Source organism: Suncus etruscus, chromosome 12, assembly GCF_024139225.1.
Source record: "Suncus etruscus isolate mSunEtr1 chromosome 12, mSunEtr1.pri.cur, whole genome shotgun sequence".
Taxonomy (NCBI): Eukaryota; Metazoa; Chordata; class Mammalia; order Eulipotyphla; family Soricidae; genus Suncus; species Suncus etruscus.
Window position 1 is genome coordinate 52,904,503 of NC_064859.1, and position 6,201 is coordinate 52,910,703.

The window sequence follows — 6,201 nt, forward strand, 5'->3', positions numbered from 1 at the left end:
TCGAGTCCAGGAGGTCAGAATAGATACTAACTCCTTATACCTAGATATAGTTGATACTCCTTATACCTAGATATAGTTGATTGCTCCAGGGGTGCTTTTCTGACATAAAAGTGGCCAATTATTGTTAGTTCCGGACTCAAGATCTGACCCACGGGGCCGGAGAGATAGCATGGAGGTAAGGTGTATGCCTTTCATGCAGGAGGTCATCGGTTCGAATCCCGGCGTCCCATATGGTCCCCCGTGCCTGCCAGGAACAATTTCTGAGCCTGGAGCCAGGAATAATCCCTGAGCACTGCCGGGTGTGACCCAAAAACCACAAAAAAAAAAAAAAAAAAAAAAGATCTGACCCACAAAGACCACTAGGAGACAAGTAAGTAATGCAAAAGCTGGGGAGTTTATTAACAGCATGCTGGGGCCACATCGCTCACAGGTGGTGACCCACATCCTGGGACTTGCAAGCCCTTTTATGGGGCTGTTGGGGGCTCCAAAATAAGGGTAAAAGTATAGGTTCTTAGTACATGTTGCATCATCTAGGTTTCAATTGGTTAGCTGAAGTAGTAGAGAAGGGGTTTGGGTGCCCACTGGATGCCAACAACTTTAGCATATGTTACATAAGGTTTATCTCCCTCAGGCCGCTGGGTGTTACTAGTTTATCTAACTATCCTGATACATGTCCTTCAAGTTTCTGGAACTGGATGTTCTAGCCTAGTACCTTCTGCCACATATCTGAGGCCTGTCATGGCAGTCCTTGTGTCTAAAAAAAAGCACAGTAACAGAAGTGAAATAGCAGTACTTAATTCTAAACTTATTCTAATGTTCCCTCCCATCTGGGTGCAAGCAACCTCCACCATCTCAGACACTCATACACCCTGGCTACCATTTTAGCAGGTCCACCTCCATATCTCATACTCTCTGTTGGCTCCTCCACCCTCTGGGTAAAGTTAACCTCTAGAATGTTATTCCTGGGGCATTTTGGAATGGAAGTAAATTTTTCTTCTACCTGCATCCCAGCAGCCTCCACCTTCACCCTCCATACCTCAACAAGTTCACCTCCACATCTCATGGACCTCTGATTACTCCTTCAAGTGGTCGCTTATATCCTAAACTTGTGAGACAGCTCTACATATTTCATCTTGCACTGTACATCTTTATACCTCCTGTCATTGAGAAAACACTAGAAGGAAGGAAAGGAGCAACATTCAGAGACTAAACATTCAGATGAGGCTAAATATGAAGATTTACCCCTCACAGCAGGAGCACAACAAACACAATGGGGAAATCTTCCCTCACAATTTTCTAGAAGCTCACCAAGCTCAAGGTATGAGAATGGTAACATGGAATGCAGTACGGGTACCAATCAATTCTGCAAACTCTCAGGAGGACCTTAGTGACATCATATTAAGGATTCTTAGTAAGCTCAAAAGAAAAATGATGCAGTCAGCAAAGTGCAGGCAAGTATGAGAGGGACCTGAGCGATAGCACAGGCAATAGGGCATTTGCCTTGCACATGGCTGATTTGGGTCTAATTTTCAGTGTCCCATATAGTTCCCCAAGCCTGCCAGGAGAAATTTCTGAGCTTAGAGTCAAAAGTAACCCCTCTGAGAGCTGCAGGTGTGGAGGGAGAAAGGGAGGAAGGAAGGAAGGAAGGGGAAGGAAGGAAGGAAGGAAGGAAGGAAGGAAGGAAGGAAGGAAGGAAGGAAGGAAGGAAGGAAGGAAGGAAGGAAGGAAGGAAGGAGAGAGAAGAAAAAGAAAATAAAGTATGAGAGTAGACCTGAGAAAATTACAATCAGACACGCCAGAAATAAAGAGTATAATATGGTAACTCATATACTAATTGAATGTTTGAACTGCAGAATAACCTCAGCTGAGAAAAAGGTCTATATACATCAAGATGACATATAGAAAACTTTTAGAAAACAACAAAAAATGGAAATGAACAGTACACTAGAAAATTGTAGAATGGGTTCAAGAGGAGCAATATAATAATAATAATAATAATTTGAATCCCTATTCAACAGGGAAGCAAATTCCATAAAGAATCTCTAGCTAAAGTAATCATAGAACAGAATTTTCCAGAATTGAGGAGCTTGCTTTGCATGTGGGAGACCCAAGTTCAATACTCAGCACCCCCTTTGGTCCCCTGAGTCAACCAGGAGTGGACTGAGTACAGAGCCAGGAGTAAGGCCTAACTAAGCATTGCCAGGTGTGGCCAAAAATAATAATAAATAAATTTTAATGTTTTCTTATTTTTTTCTCTCATTTTTCCTAAATTGTATTTAAAATGTATTAAATAGATTATTCACGTTATTTATTTTTTTAATTTATGGCTACAAAGAGAAGACAGTTTTTGAAAAAATATTTTTTAACCATACAAAGGGGGAAAATTAGACCAATCAAAAACTCTTTCTTGAGGTATTTCTAAAGTTGAACATAAAATAAATTTAAAATATTTTCTTAATTTTCTTCTCCTCATTCTCCCTAAGCTGTGTCTTTAAAATGTATTATCATGGGCCCGGAGAGATAGCACAGCAGCGTTTGCCTTGCAAGGCCGATCCAGGACCAAAGGTGGTTGGTTCGAATCCCGGTGTCCCATATGGTCCCCCGTGCCTGCCAGAGCTATTTCTGAGCAGATAGCCAGGAGTAACCCCTGAGCACCGCCAGGTGTGGGCCAAAAACAAAAACAAAACAAAAAAAAATGTATTGTCATGGGCCAGAGAGATAGCACAGCCATAGGGCCTTGCAAGCAGCCAATCCAGGACAGATGGTGGTTCGAATCCGAGCATCCTATATGGTCCCCCGTGTCTGTCAGGAGCAATTTCTGAGCACAGAGCCAGGAGTAACTAACCCCTGAGCAATTCCGGTTGTAACCCCCCAAAAAAACACACACAATAAAATAAAATTATTATCATAGAGTTTTTCATTCTATCAATTTTTAAAAATATCTTCTAAAATAAGATACATAGTTTTTAAAAAATATTTTTATCCAAATAAAGAGAAAATTCAGGTCTATCAAAACCCTTTTCTGAGGTTTTTTTTTTTAAAGCTGAACTAAGGAAATATAATACCCTTTGATTTCATTTTTCTCTGTACGTTGAAAAAAATTATTACTTGTATTACTCTGACTCTGGGCCCCTGGCCAGCCCACATCCTCAGGGACCTCAAGGAAGAATGGCCCAGCTGTCACAGCTAACTCTTATCATACCACCATCACAACTGTTGAATGTTTCATATCGTTCAAATATTCAAATACCCCTGGCAACAGGATTGGCTTCATAGACTGCCAAGTGGGTCAACACCCATATAAGGGTTGGGAATCTGTATGTTCAAGCTAGCGTGCTGAGTGAGGCCAGAGGACAAGTTGGGGCAAGGACCCTGAAGGCAAACAGTTAAAAGTGAGCACTAACTTCAGCATGGATCCCAAAGGGCAGGGTGGAAGCCTAATGGTAGGCAGATGAAGGTTGTATTTCAATGGTAGGAAACAACTTCACATATATCAGGCCCTGAATTTGATCTCTAAATTCACATACATTCACACAAACGCAAAAGAGGCAGAGGCAAGGGTCTAGAAATCTGATCTGTAAAAACAGACAAGCTGAGATGGAAGACATGCCCCAGTCCCTCTTTAAGCATGTTAGGAACCCACAGCTCTTTCTGGGCTCAGTGAAAGGGTGTGGCCTAGTGGCTGAAGGATCAGGTTGAGAAGCTGTGGGCACAGAAAAATGCAGCAGTCAAATATTAGCTCAGTACTTTAATAGTTTGCGGTGAATTTCTTGACCTTTATTATAATCCATTTTTCAATCTATAAAAATAGGAACAAGGGTCAGAGAGATAAAGGTTAAAGCCATTGCTATGCATGAACTGAACCCCAGTACAACCCCCAGCAGCACAGGGTTCCTAATCATCATTAGGAATAGCCCTGGGAACTCCTGAACACTACCAAGTGCCCACTTGGTGGTCCCTAAGTATTCTGGGTGGCCCAGCACCACAGAGCCTGAACATCACTGGTATCATTAGGTCCCAAAACTTCCTGCCAAAGTGGCCAGGAATACCTAGAAGTAGCTCCTGAGGCACCTGAGTAACACTTGGGAGGCCCCAAAACAAAAAAAAAGACAAGAAAAATGATTCATAACTTGTGTTGTCTTGGAGAGTAAATAGTTTTTTAATAGGCCATGAAATCTTGGCCTACCTCCCACCAGGTGTTTGAGCCAATGTCCCAACCTTCTGAATCTGGGTGAGGATGGGAATGATCTAACCAATATGTATATTTTTTTCTTTTATAGATCCCTTACCCTAGATACTCTATACATTCTTCCTCATCTAGACTGCTGGCTGGAAGAAAAGGCTGAAAATCCTACTTCTTGATTTTTTAATTATGTTTTAATTAAGTAATATATTTATTTAAGCACCATGATTACAAACATGTCTGTAGTTGGGTTTTAGTTATAAAAAAAAAGCACCCCCCCTCACCAGTGCAACATTCCCACCATCAATGCCCTCCATCTCCCTCCTCCACCATCCCCTGCCTGTATTCATGACAGTCATTCTATTTCTCTCACTCACTACCATTGTCATGATACCAACCAATATTTCAAAGAAAAAATGATGCCAGAAGACATCTAGGACTAAGTCATAAAGACTTTCACTATTTCTGCTTCATTGTTCTTGCATTTCTTCATTATTTTCTACTCATCCTTGGGACATTGAGCTGCACATCTTATAAAGGACAGTGAAGATTCTGAGGCTTCCTTGCTGTAAGGAAGAGCAGGTCACCCTGAGAAACTTTATGTAGGTGCTTCTGGCTCCTGGCTCAGCTGAATCCAAATCTCAAATTAGCCATTCCTAGCTCACATCCAGACATGTGACCAAAGTAGCATCCAGGATGATTCTCTCTCCAGGCAAGTAGAGATCCCCAATCATTTAAGTCTTCCTTGATAAGTTTCCTTATATCTTAGAGGAGAAACAAGTCATCTGTGATATCCTGTCCAATTCCTAACCTAGCACGTAAGTGTAATAAGGTGGTTGCTGGCGTCTGCAGTTTGGGGTGGAATATTACATGGCTCTAAAGAGATAAGCAGAAATCTCTAGGGATGATAACAGGGTTGGATTGAATTTATCGCTCTGGTTTTCCAACTCATGAACTTTGTACTTCACCTGTTGTTCCTGGGAACCAATCCTAATAATGACAATTTTTTTTTCAGTAAGAAAAGTAATGATAAATAAGTAGCTTTTTCTATGACTAGTATATTCCATTCCAAAGATTACCTCTTTTAGATTTGTCCTTCCAACCTTTGGGGTTGTTAATATGTTTTATTTTAGGAAATAATGGTAATAAAAATCATGGTTGTTTATTAACAGCCACCATGATTCAATTCCTTTCCTTGAGTATCAGAAGAAGCGACATTAGAAATCAAGTTTCATCCTTTCTTTGGTTGTTCATATGCCCTTTTAAGGCCCGCCCATGTGTTCATTTATAGTTTATGTCCCACCTGTTTCCAAATATGATTCAAGTGGCAGGACAGTTTTTTTCCCCTGGCATACCCCAAATTCTTAGAACACTTCCTGAATATGATTAGGATCTTTCCCAGACCTCTTCCCAAATTCAAATAGCAGAAGGGAATGAAAACAAGATGAGTTTGAAATCTTGAATCCTTACCATGCTGCCTTTGGTAAGGCTTAGCTGGGAAAGGCAGACACTGACCAGCCCAGGGGCCTTTGGCCCTTACCCTGGCCCAGTTCCCAAAAGCAGGCTGGCAGCTGAAGCGTCTTCTGTTTCTGGGTGTGTGGCTCTTTAGACTTCTATCTTTAGACTGTGAAACTTTGTCTTCTTTTCAGGTGACCTGCTGTAGTTACCAACTCTCCTTCTAAAGAAGCACCCAGAGTAGAACCCAAAAGCTCCACAGGAGGCTTGTGATACAGTGGAATTAGAGATTGACCTCTGGGTGAGGGTGCTAAAACACACCCTGCTTCTGACTTTGGTTTCTCTTCCCTTGATTAATCTGCTTAACCTTTTTGTGCCCCCATTTGCCAGGTGTAAAATGACCCTGGTTCTATCTTCAGCACCATACATGGTCCTCTGGGTCTCAAGACGAGTGATCCCTGAGTGAAGACTGAAGTCAACCCTGAGCCCTGTGGTCCAAAACAACCTCCTACCCCCCAAAAACCAACAATAACACACACACACACACACACACACACACACAG